Source organism: Rhineura floridana, chromosome 5 (genome assembly GCF_030035675.1).
Source record: "Rhineura floridana isolate rRhiFlo1 chromosome 5, rRhiFlo1.hap2, whole genome shotgun sequence".
NCBI classification, from domain to species: Eukaryota; Metazoa; Chordata; class Lepidosauria; order Squamata; family Rhineuridae; genus Rhineura; species Rhineura floridana.
The window spans coordinates 3,499,973-3,521,310 of NC_084484.1; the positions used below are offsets into that span (position 1 = coordinate 3,499,973).

The window sequence follows — 21,338 nt, forward strand, 5'->3', positions numbered from 1 at the left end:
CCTTACTTTGGTTTAGAAGGGGTCCCTGATATCACAGTTTCTTCTCTGGTGTGAAAAAAGTTGTGCGGCCTCTACCTGTTCTGGTTCTCTCCTGATCCTCCTCTCTTGCAATGAAACGGTGGACACTTAAAACATTTCCATATTATCAGTATTTAGCACCTAAGTGTTTTACCTTTGTTCGGAAATGCACGTTCATGCTACAATAACTGTACATTACTCAGAAGTAATCCCCACTGAATTCCATGGGGATTGCTCTCTGATCAGTATGTACAGGATTGGAGCCTGAACTGGTTAGTCTTAAAGATGCACACAGGACAGTTAACAAGGGCCCCCATACTTTTCCAGATATTTGGGGAAACGTTATTACCCTTGCCTAGCTTATTCACTTCTACATCTTGTTGCTAGAATGTGGAATAAGGTGGCGAGATATTATATAGACTACAATCTGGGAGAGTTGGGTTAAAATTAGCCATGAAACCCACTGTGTGACCTTGGGCCAGTTACTGTCACTCAGTTTAACCTCCCTCAAGGGGTTGTAGTGAGGATAATGTGGGGAAAAAAACACATGTAGGCTCCACACACTGAGATCTGAAACATCCTCTGTACCATCTTACTGTCTATAATCATATTTTAGGTTTGCCAAAGTGTTTTAAAGTCTTTTTGTCCTCACAAAATAGATCATAGTGCAATTTTAGCAAAACAAAAAGCACAGTACTAGTACCTTTTACACTAACAAATGTAGTATGGCATAAGCTTTCTTGTGCTAGAGTCTGCTTCTCCAGATGTAACATCCTTGGAAATCCATGAAAGTTTACATGTGCTAGCCTAGTGCTACTAGACTATTATTTTATTTCTGCTATAAGCCATGCCTAGTTGGCACCTGCCTCCCCAATGCAGAGTCTGTTTGTATATAATAAGATGATTCCACAAGAGTAATTTCATCCCAAAATATAAACTCTTCATTGCCAGTCAGCCACATAATGCACAGAATCACTGCTATTATTTTACCAAAATGCCAAGGAAAAAAACCCAGAAGCAAGTGACTCTAGCACCAACAGATAGTAATCACTGCAGTGCTAAGGGGATCCAGCCAGAGCCTAGAAGAGTTCTAGGCCAGGTTTTACTTTAAAAAATCAGAGATGATGTTATCCTCAAGGCAAGGAAAATGTGAACAAATTAACTTATATTTTCTTGCAGAACTATTCTTGCAATTTATCAGAGGCCTAAAACAGGATTCAAGAGATATAGAACTCCTTCTCAACTGCCCCAGATGTCCACACCTCCCACTTTTTTGCCAGAATTCTAGGCCCTGGGGCAGCTGAAGCGAGAGATTTCTGGTAGGCTTTTCTCATGCCTAATAATGTGTTTTAGTTTGTGCTAAATAAAATGGTTTGCTCACCATCTTTTGGGTAAAAGGTACATCTTACCACCCCAGTATCATTGTTCTGCATGCAGTCTCCCCACACCAATCAGGCAACAGCAATCAGTACACTTACACAATAAATAATCCCAAATTAAATCAAGCTGCAAGCACCATTTCCATCATCCATTAGCAACAAATTGTCAATCTCACAGGAACACATACATGTCCCAACATGCCTTTGAATAAAGCCACTCCTTTCCCTCTCAGCATTATTTATCATCCTATTTATTCTATCAACTTTTAATGATCATGAACTGCTGGAAAACATTAAAAAATACTAATTTTATGCCCCGTTCCTATCCAATAAACAAAAAATTGTGTAAGTAAAAAAAATATGAAAAATAGACTCAGTGTGTCCAGTGGTGCTCGCTCACTCACACAAATAGGCAGTTCAGTGAAATAAATAAAAAGATAGCAAATAAAATAAACATAAACAACTGATCAGGCAAGCCTGATCAGGGAAGACAAACACAGCCTTGAGGCTGAATTAAGGTTGTGTGGGTGCAGCCTTCAAGTAAACAGTTCTGATCATGCTCAGATTGAACTTTGAGACAGCCCTACTCATCTTGTACTGAGGAAGGAATTGCCCTCCTATGAACAGGAGATAGGGGAAACCTTCACAATCAGTGCTGAAAAACTGGCAGTCCTCCTAAAACAGAAGTGTTAGTCACATGGTTTTTCTGCCCAGAAACACATGGGCATAACTATACTTTTGGATTAGGATTGGTTGAATAGTGCAGAAGCCTGACTGGCCAGAAAACAAGAGACTGACAGAAATGCCTCCACAAGCCTCTGAAGTTCAAGGAGGAATATGTCTGTGGGGCAGGAAAGAGTGTGTGGTGCTATATTGATCAGCATGAGACCAAGGATAAAATAGAGGCTCTATATTTAACAGTTCTTAAGACAATAAAAACATTTGAGCTTGTTCTGTGCTAGGCCTCAACGACCACACACGGCACTAACTAACTAACTAACTAACTAACTGAACCAGTATAGCTCCCCCTAAGGTACTTAATACCCTCTAGTGAAAGTTAATCCTTCTTCACTGTGACTCTAACTTAACGACACATTTCATTGCATTTCCCTTGCTTTGAAAACTAGCTTATTTTGTTTTTTTGTTTTTGTAGAATAACATTTAGTTTTTGTAACATTCTGATTTTCAAATTACTCTTCCTCTGAATGTCACTCTCTTCAGACTCTCAAGAGGTAGGTTGTCTTTAGCAGGTGACGCTTGCTCGAAAGAATTTGTCAGTTCTTTGTTCTTGGCCTTTTGAGATTTTTCTGGCAATACATTCTGCTCTTCTGGTATTTCTGCCTCTAAATTCACACTTTGCTGTATAATTGCTTGTGGTTTCAGAACCAGTTGTAGATGCCTCCTCTTCCTTCAGAAAGTTCCACTGTTGGTAGTAATGACATAAGAACCTGGAGTTTGACTTTGGCTCTGGACTATTGCTGGTTCAGACCATCCTTTCTCGTCAACTAGTTTAGTCTTACTTGTAATTTTGTTGTAATTTTGGAAGTGGCCTCATTCCATGTCTATCATAGTAATATTTGTAGTTCCTTTTAGCCATATAGTCTGCAACACAGTGTTTTCCCAAATCAGGTCACTTAGGATACAAATTTGCTTTTAAGGTTGGAATTGGTGTTCTTAATTGTCTTCCCATTATCAGTTGTGCAGGACAGCACTTTGATGCATTGATAGGTGTTACTCTGTAGCTTAGCAGCACTAGGAAGGGATCTTCCTGGCAAAAGATTCGCTTTGCTGTTTGTACTGCTCTCTCTGCTTCCCCACTGGCTTGTGGGTAGTGGGGACTGGCTGTAATGTGGTAAAAGTCATATTTCTTGCAAACAAAGCAAACTCTTTCCCAGCAAATTGCAGTCCATTCATTTGGGCATCCCCATTGGGCAAAGATGTTCTTCAAGCAACTGATAACAGTAGAGCTTGTTGAATCAGGCATGTATGCAATTTCTATGTATCTGGATAAATAGTTATTGTGACTAAGAACTTTTGTCCTTGTCACTCACAGATGTCTGCTCCCACTCTCTTCCATGGTCTATCTGGCAATGGAGTGGTAATGTCTGGTGGTTCCTCCCGCTGTGAAAGTTTATTTGTCTGGCAAAACTCACAGTTTGCTATTATTGCCTTGAGGTCCTGTTTGTGGCCACTAAACAGTCATTCTTGCACATTCTCTGCACTTAATGATTCCTTGATTACCTTCATGGAGGTTTTCCAGTATTTCCTGTCGCAACATTGCAGGCATGAAAATTCTGTCACCAAACAGGAGTGTTCCTTCCAACTCTGCAAGACTTCTCTTTTCTGCAGAGGTTTAAGGTTAGTTGTCACTTCAGACATGTACAATGGGCAACCAGTGCTGACAAATTTCAACACCGTTGAAAGGTCAGAGTAAGTGCTGGTAGTTACTTGAATGTGTTGAAAGAGTGTGATAGGTATTGGTTTAGAAGCTTGTAGAAGATTTACACAAACTTTTATTTCCTTAACAAACTGGGTTATTTCAGGATCTGGAGTTTCCAGCAGATTTCTTGACAGTGTGTTTCCTACAACAAGATTCATGCCTTGTCTGTATTCTGCTTGAAGACTGTACTTCATCATGCGTAAAAGGAATCACTGACATTCTGGTACTCAATCCAGGTCTGCAATTTATCAGCAGTACCAAAAGGTTATGGTCTATATAGAGTGTAAATGATTGTAACCCATAGAGGTATTTTGAGAATTTTTCATAAGCCCAAACAGTAGCTAGACATTCCTTTTCTATCTGAGCATAGCAGGTCTCTGCTTCTATTAGCGTTCTTGAGCAATAGGCCACTGGCTTTAACTCTCCATCGTGATTTTGGAGTAGTACACCTCTGAGGCCACAACTGCTGGTGTCAGCACTCACTACAGTTTGCCAGTTAATGTCATAGTAAGTGAGTACAAGAGTTTCTGTTCAGAGTTTTTTCACTGTTGAGAAGGCCTTTTCTTGGCTTGGACCCCAGTACCATGTGCTGTCTGCTTTCAAAAGTGTATTTCATAGGTATAGTTTTCTGCCAAATTTGGCAAGAAGCGTTCCAAATAATGTACCATGTCCAAAAATCTTTTCAATCATGTGACGGAGTATGGAGGTTTGATTGCTAAAATGGTGTCTACTTTCTTAGCATCTAGACTCATGCCATGAACATTTATGTGATGTCCAAGATATGTAAGCTCTTTCTGGCGTAAGACGCATTTGCTGTTGTTGAGTCTTAACCCTGCTGCGTTTACTGTTGCTAAGACTGTGGCCAATCTTTCATTGTGTTCTGCCTCTGTGGCACTGTAGACCAACACATCATCATGGACATGGAAATGCCTTCCAGGTGTTGTAACAGTTCCAAAGTTTCTCACTGGAACAGCTCAGGTGTACTCAAAATTCTGAATGGCAATCTCTTGGAAAAAGTACCTCAAAACAGAGTGATGCAGGTATTCAATTTAGCAGTGTCTGAAGCTAGATGAATATGCCAGAATTCACTTGCAGCATCAAGCACTGAAAATACCTGGGCATCTGTGAACTGTGGCAGGATATCATCCACAGTAGGAAGAATGTACTTCTCCCACTTGACAGCTTTGTTGTTTCATATCTACACATATGTATACTGTTCTGTCCTTCTTTGATATTGCAACCATTTGCGTGAACCAATCAGCAGGCTCTATAACTCCACAGTGAACTGTTCTATCCAGTTCTGCCTTTACTTTGGGTAGCAGTGGAACTGATATTGTTCTGACAGTGTGAATAGCATAAAGTACAGCCCCTTCTATGAGCCTTATCAGTAATGGTGGTGTCTTCAAAGTTCCAACTGTGTTGGGAATTTCTGTGGAAAGCTCATCTAAACATTGCACCAATCCCATCACAGTTGCAACATCTCGATTTAGGAGGTCACTGGTCTTTGCACAGATCACATAGACCTCATAGTCATTGTTTCTGTAGCAGGTTCTTGCTATAAAGTATCCCATGCTGTTCCCCAGGACCAGTTAAAATTGCTGTGGTCTGCTGGAGACTAGGAGGATTAGATAAAGACTTGTAAACAGACTCAGAAATTATGCTGACATCTGCACCAGCGTCTATTTTAAACTTTATCAGGAGCCCACTGATTTGTAGTGATACTTCCCAAGGATCTGTGGAATTTCCCACCCATGTGACTGTTGTTGAGTTGTGCTGCTTCCATGGCTTTTCTCACCATGCTAGTGCAGCATGTAGCTGCACAATGACCTGTCTTCTTACATTTGTGGCATTCTGCAGCCTTTGCAGGACAGACTGCTCTCCGTGCATGCCCTTTCCCACATCTTGTGCATCTAGGGGCCTTTATTTGAGCATTAGGTGTTGTATATTTGTTTCTGGTATTTTGGAGTTTCCACTTCTGCTTTTCATCATCATCATTTTTATGCTGCCTTCCCACAAAAATATGTGTTCAAAACAGCTTACAACAAAGTAAACAATTACAAAAACGATTTCATAACAAAAATAATAAAACAGCAGTACTAAAACAGTAACATAACAAATATCACAGCAAACACAAACCTTTTCAACACTATAAATATAGAATTACATCCTTTGGCAGGCAGCATTACATTTCTTGGCAGCATAGCAAAAATAAAAAGGGAATTAAACAGGTTCAACTTTGCTCCTAGAGACACCCCACTCATGAAGGTATTCAGAGTCCCACTCCTGCAGCAGCTTCTTATAAGGCGTCCAAAGGCAGGGGGTGTTGGGGCAGTTGGAAGCACACCACCCATGATGGGGGGGAGTGCCTTGGAGGTAGGGGTTTCTTGGCTATTTCTTGCAGCCCTTTTAATGCACCCAGCCCTGGGACCTGGCCTTTTGTAGGCTCTGAGTTTATCATCTGCACTAGGTCAGAAGCATCCCAAAGTCTGAGATTTCAGGGGCGGGCACTAGTGATATCATGGGGATGGGTCATAGTGATGTCATGGGGATGGGTCATAGTGATGTCATGGGGCAGGCCAAAGTGATGTCACGGGCAGGCCAAAGTGATGTCATTAAGCATGATACATTAAGCATCAACCACAGTTGCTTGGAGCATACAATTCAAACAAAAACATTTCTCTGGTTAGAAATTAAAATAGAAATCTTAGCTGAAAGTTAGAGCCTGGGTAGGGAACATTTAATCTAGCCAAATTGCTTCTGGCAAGAAGGAATTAAGTGCCCTCAGGCCAGCCCAGTCACCAGAAGGCCACCGTAGAAATAAAGAAGCCTAGTGTTGTGGAGATGTTAGATAGGAGCACTCAGGAGTAAAGATGGATGCCCATGAAGGCTGCAATTCTAAACACTAAGCCCCATAGAACTCAACAGGACTTACTTCTGAGCAGATATGGTTTGGATAGTGCTGTTGGTAAAGCTTGACTAGGGATCCTCTGCAAAGATATCCATATCCAGAAAGGGTTGGCAACCCCCTGCCTGCAATGCCCTGCCCCTACCTTTCAACATGGCTGCGCCAAACGTCTTTACAGATTTGACCCTTCACTTCAGACAGAGGTCTGAGAAATTAATAAGAGTAAGATTCTCTACCCTTTTCTGGCAACCTTGTGGGCTGCTATAAACTCACTTTGACAGCCAATCCAATTCCAGTGAGTAATAATTGACAGAGAGAACACACACATGGTTTGATGTACCTTCATAGACAGCAGCTTGGGAACAACAACAATTGCAGCCACACTTCCCAGTATGTGAATTCTGTTTTGCCACTATTGGGCAAGAAACAAAACTGTCATGCAACCAACAAGGTGCATCATCAGTGGGTTTAAGGGGGTTGAGCTCAGCGCATGGAACCACTGTTGTTGCTTCTATGGATGTAAGGGACTGAGGTTAAAGGTAAATGAAATGCAAACAGAAAAATAAAATAAAAGACAGTGATGATTTCCTAACTGCAATACCGTACCAACCACAACAAAATTCTTATGAGTAAGGCAGAAAACTCAGCATCCCACAACCAGTCAGGATTCCTAACCAAAAACCATAACAAAAAAATCCTGGCAGCCAGTCAGCCAAGGTCACAGAAATCCCCATGCAGTACAACCTGACCCAGGGGCTGAAGTTAGTGCAGAATGCTGTGGCACAATTGTTGACAAGAGTGAGACTCCATCAGCACATAATACCTCTGCTCCGAAATCTGCACTGGTTGCTGATTTGCTACCAGGCCAAGTTCAAGCTGTGCTTTCCATGTTATGGGTGCCACATAGTACTTGTCCTGCTCTTGTAAGAAATCAGTCCTTTAAGTTTGGCAGCAGCTACACTTTGGAACTCCCTGCCTATTGACATTAGGCAGACACCATTGTGATATTTTCAGCACCTGCTAAAAACATTCTTGTTTAGGCAAGCCTATCCAGGCATCTAGAAGCTATTGTGTTTTTTATATATTTTGAATGTTTTTCATTACCTGTCTTTGTTTTGCCAATAATTTTATTGTTTATTTATTTATTTATTTATTTATTTATTAAATTTATATACCGCCCGACTAGCGATAGCTCTCTGGGCGGTGAACATAAAATAGTATAAAAATACAATGAATAACAAAATAATATTAAAATACAATCAACAATACAATAAACATTATTAAAATTAGATCAATGTAACTTAAAATGCTTCAGAGAATAGGAAGGTTTTGACCTGGCGCCGGAAGGAAAGCAGAGTCGGCGCCAGGCGTACTTCCTCAGGGAGACTGTTCCATAGTTCGGGGGCCACCACTGAGAAGGCCCTAGATCTTGTCATCACCCTCCGGGCCTCCCTGTGAGTTGGAACCCGGAGGAGGGCCTTCGTAGCAGAACGTAGTGCACGGGCCGGTTCATATCGGAAGAGGCGTTCCGCAAGGTATCGTGGTCCCGCACCGTATAAGGCTTTATAGGTTAATACCAACACTTTGAATCTAGCCCGGAAACATATTGGCAACCAGTGCAAGCTGGCCAGAACAGGTGTTATATGCTCGGACCGCTTGGTCCTTGTCAGCAATCTGGCCGCCGCATTTTGCACTAGTTGTAGCTTCCAAACTGTCTTCAAAGGTAGCCCTACGTAAAGCGCATTACAGTAATCCAAACGTGAGGTTACCAGAGCATGTACCACTGATGTAAGGTCCTCTTTACTCAAATAGGGACGTAGCTGGGCTACCAACCGAAGTTGGTAAAACGCATTCCTAACCACCGAGGCTACTTGAGCCTCAAGTGAGTTTTAATTCCTTCTGCAAACCCTTCTGAAGTTTTTTTTTTTTTTTACAATAAAGCGATATATAAATGTTGTAAATAAAATATATAAATAAATTTTGGAGTCACTGTGGCCCTTGGGTCTCTTTCCATTTTTAGGAACAAAGGAATCTACTTCATACTGACTCTGGCTATTTGATACCATCTAGCTCAGTACTGATGACATGGCCTAGCATTGGGTCTTCAGGATTCAAGGCAATAGTCTTTTCCAGAAATTGAATTTTGGACCTTTGCATGCAAAGCATATGCCCTACCACTGAGCTACAGCTCTTTCCCTGTTTATTTTAAAATTGTTCTTTTCAATTCATTAATGAATGCACATGATACCTAGGGCAGATCCACACCATTCATTTAAAACACATTCAACACACATTTGAAGAACATGAATCCCACCACAGAATCATGGGAAGTGTAGTTTGTTAAGGGTGGTGGGAACTATAACTGTTAAGAGGAAGCTACACTTCCCAGGATTCTTTAGGGGAAGTCATGTGCTTTAAATGAAGCAATATTTCTATAGGCATGACTGTCAAAGATGTTTATTATTTACACAACCTGTAAAGATATTTGTAGTGCAATCCTATGTTTGTTTACTCAGAAGCAAGTCCCAATGTATTCAATGGGGCTTACTCAAACAGGGAACGTGCACAGAGCTGCAGCCTTAAGTGATAAGGAACACTCACCCAACCCAAAATTCAGAATCATGCCAGTTTAAGCTGTTTTACAAGTGTTTTTACTTGTTTTTATGGTTATTGGATTTTAAAGGCATTTATTTCTTGTTGTGAGTTGCCTTGGTTTCCAATCAGCAATCCTACCTCACAGGGTTGTTTGGAAGACTCCATACACACACATAAACACTGGAGATGTAAAAATACATAGACCCTATATAATAGTTTATTGTCCAAATGAGTTGGTCATTGCAGAACATTTTTTAAAAAATAACATCAGTATTAGTTTCCTCAATAATAAAAGCAGTGATATCTATGTAAACCCTGCCTAATTGCTTTAAAAATAGGATTGGAGGAGGAGAGAAAGATTACAACACAAACACAATTCTTTACTATGTTCACTCAAAAGTCCCATTAATTTACAGCACAACCCTAACCATGTCTACTCAAAAGTAAGTCCTACTGAATTCATTGCCAACTTCAACAGCCCAGAAAATTTAACCTGTTTGACTTGTGAACACAAGAGAAAAAAAGACTTGATACTTACTCAGTTTATGAGATTTTCAGATAAACAGGAAAAAACAATCGTTTTCTACCTTTGCAATGGAGTCTAAGGACTGTCTGGAGGCCCAGAAATCCCTTGTCAATCACAACCCTGACTTCACTTATTGGCTACAAACCTGAAAAGGCAGGGTTAGAGCAGTCAGCAAAGAGATCATTTCATGTAAATTATGGGGGGGGCCTGACGTTTTGGTGTATATCTCGAGAACCAGACCACCTAGAAACTTAATTTTTTTAAAAAAATGAAAGCTGAGAGTCCGAAAATTAAGCCGACTCACCCAGAGACCCAGAGATAACCCCCAAAAGCTGCAGTATCCAACTGGACATCTGGTAACCCTAATCTGCACAGCTCCCTCCAAGTGAGATTAGATTCCATCTGCAGTTTCTGGGACAGGTCTTTATCCAAAATTCCCACCACCAATCATTCTTTGAGCATTTCACTCCTGGTGTCCCCAAAATCACATTCATCAGCTTTCTCATGCAGCCATCTTATGTAGGCCTCTGCACATTCCCCTGGTTTCTGATTTCTCTGGTGAAAGCATGAGCTCTCATGAGTGAGATTTTTCTTTGGCACAAAATATTCATCAAATTTCCCCAGGACTAGGAGATAGTCATCCTGGTCCTCTTCCGCAGCAAACCAATGATTCAATATCTGCTCTGCTTGCTAGCCCATGGCATAAATCAAGAAGCATGTCTGAATTCTTCCTTCTCTTCTGTCAGTTTTGTAACAATGCAGTATCTGGAAAACCTCTGCTTCCGATCTGGCCATGCTACAGGCCTGATAAAATCAAAGGCTTCCGGTGGGGAAAACATTGTCTTTGCTTTCCTTTGTTTTTTATTTTTTTTCCAGCTGTGCCAGGAGCTAGAGACACTATGAGGGTTTTCTCAACTTGTGATACCATGCTATATTGATCAGGATGAGACAGAGAATAAAATAGAGGTTCTTTATTTAACAATTCTTAAGACACCTGAGCTTGTTCTGTGCTAGGCCTCACCCAGCACACACAACACTAACTAGCTAAGTAACTAACTGCACCAGTATAGCTCCCCCTTGGGTATGTAATACCCTCTACAGAAAGTTAATCCTTTCTTCACTGTGACTCTAATGTAAAGACACATTTCACTACATGTGGCTTTCAGATTGTGGGGTGTGTAGTGGGAAGGTTAAAAATTGCTTGACATTCTCCTTGGGGGGGACAGTTCCCCAGTAATCCTAGCGGTCCAGCCTCCGCTGATGGAACCTCAAAATCCAGCCAGGACTGCATCCACATTGGGCATTTACCAACGTTTTTGTTCACTCACTTTTTACAGGGTGTCTGCATAACATCATGATCAAAACATGCTCCTTCCATATTTCCCCAGTTTATCTGCTCCTTCCCCCCTACCCCACCCCGCAGTTCATAAAATTTAACACAGCTGCTCACTTTTCCCAGCTATATATTGCACACCCCACTATCCTTTCAATAGCTTTTCTAGCTGCTTCCTTCTCTGGGGTCCTTTTCTCCTCTCTAAGAATCAATTCTATCACATTAACCCCTTGCGTCACAAATAGTATTGCCTTTATATGAGTTTCTTCTCCCTTCTCTTAAGTTGCAATGAAGGAGAAAGTGGCATTTAACCCTTGCTTCCCACACAATGGTCCCAATGTAAACCACTACTCCAAACACTTGGGGCTGGGGAGTCCACTTGGCTCCAGAATGTTATCTGGATTCCAGATAACAGAATAGCACAATTGCTATTCCACTTGCAACTTAAAGCACAACAGCAATGATTGGGCCTGCTAAATTGTCTGTATCTGGAAGCACTTCATATAAAGAAAGATTTGAAGTAGGAGATGAATTGGAGCTGGATTCTGCCTCTCTTAAGCAGAGGTGGCTGAGCCCTTTTGGCCAGAGGGCCACATTCATTATTGGCCAACCCCCCAAGGGTCACATGTGAGCGGCGGGCACAGCCAAAGCAAAAATAGGTATGGCCACTGTGACGTCCTTCCCTGGCTCTCCCTGTCAGGTTCCTACCTGCTCGTGGTTACTGCCTGTCTGTAGGCACCACCAGGGACTCCACCAGTCCGGACTGTCCTTTTATATGGTTTCTCTCCCCGCTCTAGCACAGATCTCAACAGATCCCCCTGCTAGGCAGCACCACCAGTCACGTCCTATAACCAGTATTCCCAGAGACTCGGCCTGAGTCTCCCTCAATTAGGTTACCTCTGTGACTGCGTGCTTAAGCTGTCCCAATCCCTTTGATTTACTCAGACTGCTTATAATTCTGGTTTGCTCTGAATACTTGTGGTGTTATTCTCTTCACCGCTGCCACCATTTGTTCCCCTTCAGCCTTGGTCATTACCTTACCCTCCCTTCTGGTCTGTGAAACCCCAGCCAAGGATCAGGCCTTTGGTAAACCAAATAAGTATTTTATTATATAACAGAGATAACAAGATTTCTTTAAAAGGCACTTAAGCATATGGTTACATCTATTCCTGAGGTACTGGTCTTAGTATTAATCCGAACTCCACCCTCTCCTCTCAAAACCCACCGAAACAACCCTCTCAAGTCCACCAACGTCCACACACGTCCACCTCACATCCACCCAGATTTACCTGACATTCTTCCTTTTATACTGTCAGCCATTTTAAACATTCAGCCAATCATCCAGCATTCTACTGCCCATTCACTCCCCCTCCTCTTTCACTCCACTTACCATGTATCTTCTAAACAAACAGCACTTACCTATTTACCATAATACAGGATCATCACAGCCACCCCACACTCTTGTGTACACACAGCAGACACAGACTCACTTTGACACACATGCATATACAGCAGTCTGAATCTCTCTCACACACACTAGACAGACTCACTCTAACAGATACACAACCACACACACACAGCAGACAGACAGACTTTCCCTCTATCCTTTCCCTGCTCATCAGTTTGATCTGATGAGCAGGGAAAGTTCTCCATTCCCTGATGGGGAAGGTGACAGAAGCCTTTGGGAAGAGCCTCTTGAAGCCCTCGCCCTGCATCTTCCTGGCTGCTGCTTTGTCCAGGCTTTGCATGGGAAGGATAGGAATAAATAAAGAGATCTGATTTCTCATGGGTGCACTACAGGATGTTTGCCTGGAGTCCTCCACAACCAGGAAGCAATACAGTATGGCAGCCTTTCCCAACCAGTGTGACTCCAGATGTTGTTGGACCACAACTCCCATCAGCCTCAGCCAGCATTGCCAATGGTCAGGAAAGATGGGAATTGTGGTCCAACAACATCTGGAGGCACACCGGTTGGGAAAGGCTGCAGTAGGGTCCCGCTCATACAGCAGGTTCCATGCTGGACCGCTGCCGTAAAGCAAAATCCGCCATAAAGCAGAACGCATTGACTAACATTGTCTAAAATGGTTCCCGACCCCCGAAAAACACTGTAAAAGTGGAACAAGCACCGTAGGAGCAGGGCCTCTGCAATTGACAACTGCTGTATCAGTGGAACGCTGCAAAGCAGAGCGCCGCAAAGTGGGGCCCTACTGTACAGAATAAGGAACAAAATCTAACAGTGGTGCCATAGCCACTAGGGATACAAATTAAGTCAGAACAACTTGAACCACAACCAGAACACACATGAAATATGTTGTAATTTGGCTAAGGGAGGGAGGTAAAAAAAAACCCTGTGGGGGCTCTTGGATGGCTACAAAAGCTCCTCGGGACTGGATATAGGGGCCATAGGTGAGCCACCCCTGCTTTAAAGTGACATCTCTGACCAGATCTATCAGAAGACAATCCCACTATCCTATGACCACCATATAGCAGAAACAGCAGAAGGTGAAAGAAATCTATGATTTGCTCTTCCACATAAAGGTCCATGCAACTGCCTCTCTCAGTTGCAGTTGGTGCAGTACTCCATTAGGATGGGAGCAACAGCTTAATGGGAGTCTGAGGCAGAGGGTTCCTGGCAGAGGTCAGACATGTATGTGATTATGATGATGCCCTCTTCAGCTTCGTTCCCATCAGATCCATCATGTAGCTATAGCAGAGGGAAAAGAGAAGGCACAGGCAGCCCTTCTGTCAAACCCCTAATCTAGTCACTTGCAGACCTCCGAGCTACAGCAGTTAGAACACAGATGTACAGTAGCAGACACACCATGGAGGTCCCTTAGGAACACACTGTGGACACTTACTGCAATGTATTTTCCCTCCCAAAATTTATTTGCAGGAAATGATAGCTAAAAATACATGCTTTAATCAGACAGCCAATTAGCTAGACGCACGTTGCTGAGAATAGACTGTATTGGCTATACCTTTTCCTACTGAAGATCAATTTATCCAAGGTATGCGAATAAAAGGGATTTTCTTCTTAATGGCACTCATTTCCTTTTACAATTGCCCCTTACAATTTTGAGTAATTAAAAGGCAGCCTTATTAATCTAATTAGAATTAGATTAGCCAGCACTCCAGTGTCACTGGTCATCTCTTGCTCTCCCTCCATGGTTGGAGGCAGTATGCTTTTAAATACCAATTGCTAGAAACCACAAGAGGGGAGAGTGCTCTTGCGCTCCTTCTGGACTTCCCAGGGGCATCTGGTTAGCCACTGTGAGGACAGTCTGATCCAGCAGGCCCTTCTTATGCTCTTATCAGTTTATTTCAATTGCCTCATTAAATGGTAGAAGCAGAATTATTTTTTTAGACAGAGATCTTTTAATTAAAAAGTGTGTATAAACCAGATGTAATTCAGAGCTCATTCAAGGGCCAGCTAAAGATCACCCCCACAGTAAGTGACTCAGGGGTTACGTGCCCTGCCACCTGTGCAGCCATGGGCAAGCTGCATAGTCCCAAGGAGCCCAGTTGCCCCCCAGCTGGCAGTTGTGGACGAGGAAGGGACTGTCTTGTGCAGCTGTGGCAAGCTGAGCAGGCCCCAGCCAGCTGGGGAGGACTAGCCTCAGAGGGAGGCAATGGCAAACCCCCTCTGAATACCGCTTACCATGAACACCCTAGTCATAAGGTTACCATAAATCGGGATCGACTTGAAGGCAGTCCATTTCCATTTTTATCAGAAGGGTCTGCTAGCTAACACCTGTGGCAGGCAACATCCCAGACTCTGAGAGAACTATTGGGCAGGACTGATGGTAAAGAAAAGGTAGAGATGGGAGGGGGAGAATCTCGGCTACAATCAAGATGTGATACATTAAACTGGCAAAAGGGAATCCATCCTAATTTGACTGAGCCCTGTAAAGAGAAGTCTAATCTCACATTACAAATGTTCAACCTTTGCTGCTTTTGAAAGTAATCGCTGTGAAATATTTAAAAGATGGTCGAAATCACAGAACAGTAGAGTTGGAAGAGACCTATAAGGCCATCAAGTCCAACCTCCTGCTCAATGCAGGAATCCAAATTAAAGCATTCCTGACAGATGGCTGTCCAGCTGCCTCTTGAATGCCTCCACTGTCGGAGAGCCCACTACTTCTCTAGGTAATTGGTTCCATTGTCGTACTGCTCTAACAGTTAGGAAGTTTTTCCTGATATTTAGCTGGAAATAATACAAACAAGTTTGCACTGTATGACTACCATACTAAACAGAACAAATCTGATGATAAAGTTACCCCATCAGTTTAACATGGTGTTTTCTAAGTAGCTTCTCAGTTAGTTTTGCATAGCCTTGTGGCATAATATAACACTCAGAACATCAGAGTGATGTTGCCTAATATAATTTGACTTTAGTCCCGTCCACACCATACATTTGAAGCATTTTTATACCACTGATAGTTATGGAGAATCTGGGAAGTATAATTTGTTAAAGGTGCTGAATTCACCAAGCTACAATTATTCATTTATTTATTAAATGTATATCTTGCCCTTCCTCCTAGAAGGAGCACAATTCCCACCATCCTTAACAAACTACAGTTCCCAGAATTCTCCATGACTGTCAGTGGTATAAGAGTGATTTATATGTATGGTGTAGATTTGACGAAAGTCCAAGAGCTGCTTCACAGAGTGGCACAATGAGGGACGCAAAGAAAGCATCTGATGGGCACCATCTGAGTGTGTGTGTATAATGTGTATAATGTTTGATTATGGGTGCCAGGGGCGAGGAACCACTGGCCCACAGGTCTAATTAGACCCAGCGTAGGTCCCAATGTGGCCCAAATCATGCCCACATGCCCCACACTTGGCCTGATATGTGATGCCAGGTGTGGGCCAGGGAAGGACACAGGTCTAGCGACTCAATTGGAAGCTTAAAGTCAGCTCCCAATTGTCCCTTTGCAAGTTCCCTACTGGGAACCTCCTAGCGCAGGCAAGGGGGCTCCCTATGAGCACCAATCAGCTCATCAGAGCTGAAAGTGAGCTCCTTTGAAAGCGTGCTGTGCAAACAGTGCACCTTCAAAGGAGTGCACTGTGATCCCTGTTTTGTCTGTTTGTAGGCACGGTTTGGATTTAAATCGTGCTTGCAAAACTGACATTTTTACTCCAGCAGACAGCTTGCTTTCAGCAAGCCCCTTTGAAGTTGTCACAAAATGGGAATCCTAAAAAGGAACTGGAAGCAGAAGCAAAAAACAATTGGCTAAATAAAAGAGAAATATTCAACATGTTTCAGATCCTGCTGGTCATTCTTCAAGGAAATTCAGAGAACAGTGATTCAGATCACTGTATTTGGAATTTCCCTGAAGGACCACTAGGGGCTGAATCACATTGGATCAATAAATCTCTCTTTTGTCTGCCCCCATTGATTTTTGTTTCTGCTTCCAGTTCCTTTGAAACTGTCATCAGATGTCATAATGGCATCAGGTGATTGATAAGTGAGTGGCTCCTGAATCAGATATAACTGGTTTATAGGGGGAAAATAATATCCTTTCGCTCTCATATGCCCATAAGTTAGTACTTTTTATTCATCACTGCAGCCATGTTATGGCCACTGGACATCTGAAATGTGAGAGTGATTCTTTTCTCAGTTGCCTGCTGTGTATGCAGAATTTATAAACCACTTAATCAAATAATTCCTTAACAGCGTACACAGAACAATTTAAAGCAATTATCAATACACAAATAAAATCGGCCAAATTTGGTTGGCTTGATGGATGACCATTATTGGGACAAGGGCAGGGGAGTGCGACCCTGTTATTCTTTATCTCTCAGTAGCTTTTGACACCACTTATCATGGTATCCTTCTGAACAGACTTAGTGAGATGGGTATTGGAGGCACTGTTTTACAGTGGTTCCGATCCTATCTCCAAAGATGATTTCAGAGAATACCATTGGGTGATTGTCTTTCAGCCCCCTGGCAGTTGTGCTGTGAGGTGTCACAGGGTACCATCTTGTCCCCAATACTATTTAACATCTATATGAAGCCATTGGAAGTGGTCATTAGCAGATTTGGGGCAAGGTGTCATCAGTATGCTGATGATACTCAGCTCTAATTCTCTGTAACATCTGAATTGGAAATAGCTGTACAAGCCCTGGACTGATACCTGAAGTAAGTGGCAGACTGGATGAGGGCCAAAAACTGAGTCTGAATCCTGGCAACATGGAGGTGCTGTACGTGGGTGGTTCCTGAGTCTGCAATAATGGTCAATTGCGTGCTTTGGACAGGATTGTATTCTCCTTGAAGGAGCAGTTTCATCATCTGGGGGCACTCCTGGATTGATCACAGAACAAAGCAGTTGAGTAGGCATGTATATGATAAGGTGATCACTCAGGTAAACTGGTCTCCATCATAAATTATTATGCTCTTGGATCAAGTTGCCCTATGTAGAGATTTAGCACTCAAGAAAGCAGATGGGCCAAATCAATCCATAAAATGATAACTACTGTGGAATTTTCATCAGATTTTTTGCTAATGCAAGGAGAAAAAAAGCCTTTGATTTGGTGAGGCAATGTATTTTGAATTTAGATTTACACGAATTGTTGGCAGAGATTAATACACAAAGAACACCCCCCCCCCAAGACTGGATGTTAGGAGTTCCTTCCCACCATATATAATAAAGCGTACATTTGCCAAGTGTTGGAGAGCAGCAACCTTTACAAGAATGAATAGCTTTCCTTCTGCAGTTATGTTGGGATAGTTCACAGGGATTCCCTTAGAAGAGCATCGGTGTCAGTCTGGACAGCCAACAGTGGAAACCCTGGAACACCTAGTGCAGCAATGCAGTCTGTATAGTTGCCGGAGACAGAAATTCACAGAATCATAGAATAGTAGAGTTGGAAGGGGACTGTAAGGCCACTGAGTCTGACCCCCCACTCAATGCAGGAAGACATCTTAAAGCATAGCCGACAAGTGGCTGTCCAGCTGCCTCTTGAATGCCTCCAGGGTTAGAGAGCCTACCACCTCCCTAGGTAATTAATTGGTTCCATTGTCATACCACTCTAACAGTCAGGAAGTTTTCCTGAAGTTCAGTCAAAATCTGGCTTCCTGTAACTTGAGCCTATTATACCATGTCCTGCAACCTGGGATGACTGAGAAGAGATCCTGACCCTTCTCTGGGAGACAACCTTTCAAGTACTTGAAGAGTGCTATCATATCTCCCCTTAGTCTTCTCTTCTCAAGGCTAAACATGCACAGTTCTTTCAGTCTCTCTTCATAGGGCTTTGTTTCCAGTCCCCTGATCATCCTTGTTGCCCTCCTTTGAACCTGTTCCAGTTTGTCTGCATCCTTCTTAAAGTGCGGTATCCAGAACTGGATGCCGTACTCATGAGGAGGTCTAACCAATGCCGAATTGAGGGAAACTACTACTTCACACAGTTTGGAAGCTATACTTCTGTTAATGTAGCCTAATATAGCATTTGCCTTTTTTGCAGCCACATCACACTTTTGGCTCATATTCAGCTTGTGATCAACAACAATTCAAAGATCCTTCTCGCATGTAGTATTGCTGAGCCAAGTATGTCCCAACTGTGCACATAGTTTATTTTTCCTAGGTGCAGAACTTTGCACTTATCTCTGTTAAATTTCATTCTGTTGTTTTCAGCCCAATGCTCCAGCCTATCAAGGTCCCTTTGAATTTTGCTTCTGTCCTCCAGGGTATTAGCTATCCTTCCCAATTCTGTATCATCTGCAAATTTGATAAGCATTCCCTGTACCTCCTTGTGCAAGTCATTAATAAAAATGTTGAAGAGCACTGGGCCCAGGTCTGAGCCCTACAGTACCCCACTCATTAGTCTCCCCAATGTGAGAAGGAACCATTGATAAGCACTCTTTGAATACAATTCTGTAGCCAACTGTGGATCCACCTGATAGTTATTCCATTCAGCCCACACTGAGCTAGCTTGCTAACCAGAACATCATGCAATTTTTCAAAAGTTTTGCTGAAGTCAAGGTACATTATGTCCACAGCATTCCCACAGATGACCACAGAGGTTACCCGATCAAAAAATGAGATAAGTCTGGCAGGATTTGTTGTTGACAAATCCATGTTGGCGTCTAGTGATCACTGCATTGTTTTCAAGGTGCTTACAGACAGGTAAGTGGTTGGGGGACAACAGGGGCTGGGAATAAGAGGGCATATTGGCCTTCCTGCTGACAAGCCAGACTCATGGGACTATATTTGATCTAGTTAGTTTCCTAGTTGCAGTTCCATCTATTAAAAAGGAACGGTCCAAATCCCATATGGTTGACTGCAAGAATGATTCAGAACTATCAAAGTGGAGAACAAAGGGAGGGGGAGCCATGTAACATATTGTTGCTAAGTTTGGGTTAACGTATTGGGTTAAATTATAAATACTACAAATGTATAATAATTATTATGAATTTGTAATGTGCTATTATTAGTACTTCTGTGGAAGGTTGGGTGTGCTGTTTTGTTTTTATCATGCTCTGACTGATTTCGTTTTTGTACAATCAGTGGCCTTTGGCTAATGAATAAAGAATATATTATGCTCCTGATGAAGAGTATCACAGCTAGTGTTGAAAGAAGTCTGTCATTCCTACTAACTGAAAAAGATAATATCCAAAGATTTTTTTTCCTGTTCTTTCCCTTAGTTCATCTGATACATACAGAGATGAAGCAACCTTTCAGTACACTACTTAGACCAATGTTTGCCAACCTGGTGCCCTCCAGATGTTCTGGGCTACAACTCACATCAGACTCAGCCAGCATGGATGGGACTAATAGGAGCTTTAGTCCAGAACATCTGGAAGATATCAGGCTGGCAGAGGCTGTATTTAGACAATTTAAGTTGTCTAATTTGAATGGTTGATACAGGAACCTTAAGCACAGTACGGTCACTGCATTTGTGCTTTTGGAGGGGGGGAGAGAGAGAGAAATAATAATAATGCATTTAAATGGAAAATGTTATTTGAACTCCCTGCCAAATTTAGCCAGTAAAAGACTACACATTTGGTTGCTAGGTCAGTGTGAACATTAAGATGCAGCTTTCTGTCACAAAAGTTAGTAACTTCTGCTGCTAATTAAAAATGTTTCCTCCCACAAAATAACTTCAAAATGCCCTTATCTATATATTCTTTAGACTATCAGAAACAGATAGAAGACATGCAATTATATACACTAGCTATGTCCACAATATGCTTGTTTTGTGTCCTTATTTTTTTATAACAAAACAGCAGACATTAATAATAATATCAGTAATCTTTGCAGTGGCCCTGCCCATCATGAACTGCACAAGTGATAAAACACTATAATTTGTCTTCATTAGGAAGACATTGACAGAAACCCCATTGTGTGTAAGTGAGAAACTACAATATCTTGCTGTGCAAAGTGACTTAAAACTGAGTTGAAAAAGTTACATTACTGAATTTAATATGCGAGACAATGCTACCCATCTCAAAGCGTGTTAGGCCACTTGAGAAATATTGCTAAGGGGATATTGCAGCCTGTATATAGTGGGGAAATCAAAGTGATGTTTACAGATTGCATTTCTAACTGGGAAATTCCTCGTGACATTTCCCTGTTGCTTTCTTTTCCCTAATATTGCTAGCACTTCCAAAGGAAACCTGATTCCTCTCTTCCCTAATGTACCCCTGCCTTATATTACCCAAGGGGTGCACAACAGGAGTGTTCAGAACTGTTCTCTGAAATATGTGCTGTAAAGAAGAGCATGTAGGTTGTAGTGAACAGGATTTTCTGGTCATAAAAATCCCTAAGAACAATCACTGATTCTAGGATAGTTTTAATGCTAAGAAGAATCTGGAAAAAGTGATGTTTTCTCAATGTGTTGAACAATATTTTAAACACAGAATCAGTATTTTAAACACAGCATCATCTGTTTCACTCTTGTTCCATGAAACATGTGGAATAAAATAGGGAAGACCCATCTATGCCCCCTTAGATCTGGAAGGCAGAATCAGATAGAAATGTGCATAATTATTACCATAATCATTATCAACCTGATGAGAACAAATATCACTCAAATGAAATATGCCCGGGAAACCCACAGAAACAAGGGTCCTGGCCATGCAAATAGTTTGCACACATAGGGACTGCAGAGATGGTACAGTGAGCATGCTTGCTTCCATG

General features: G+C 42.1%; 1 protein-coding gene across 5 annotated transcripts in view; it reads right to left on the reverse strand.

Moving 5' to 3' along the window:
• Positions 1 to 21,338, reverse strand: part of FGFRL1 (fibroblast growth factor receptor like 1) — a 326,242-nt gene that overhangs the window by 112,002 nt on the left and 192,902 nt on the right. The window lies entirely within an intron of this gene.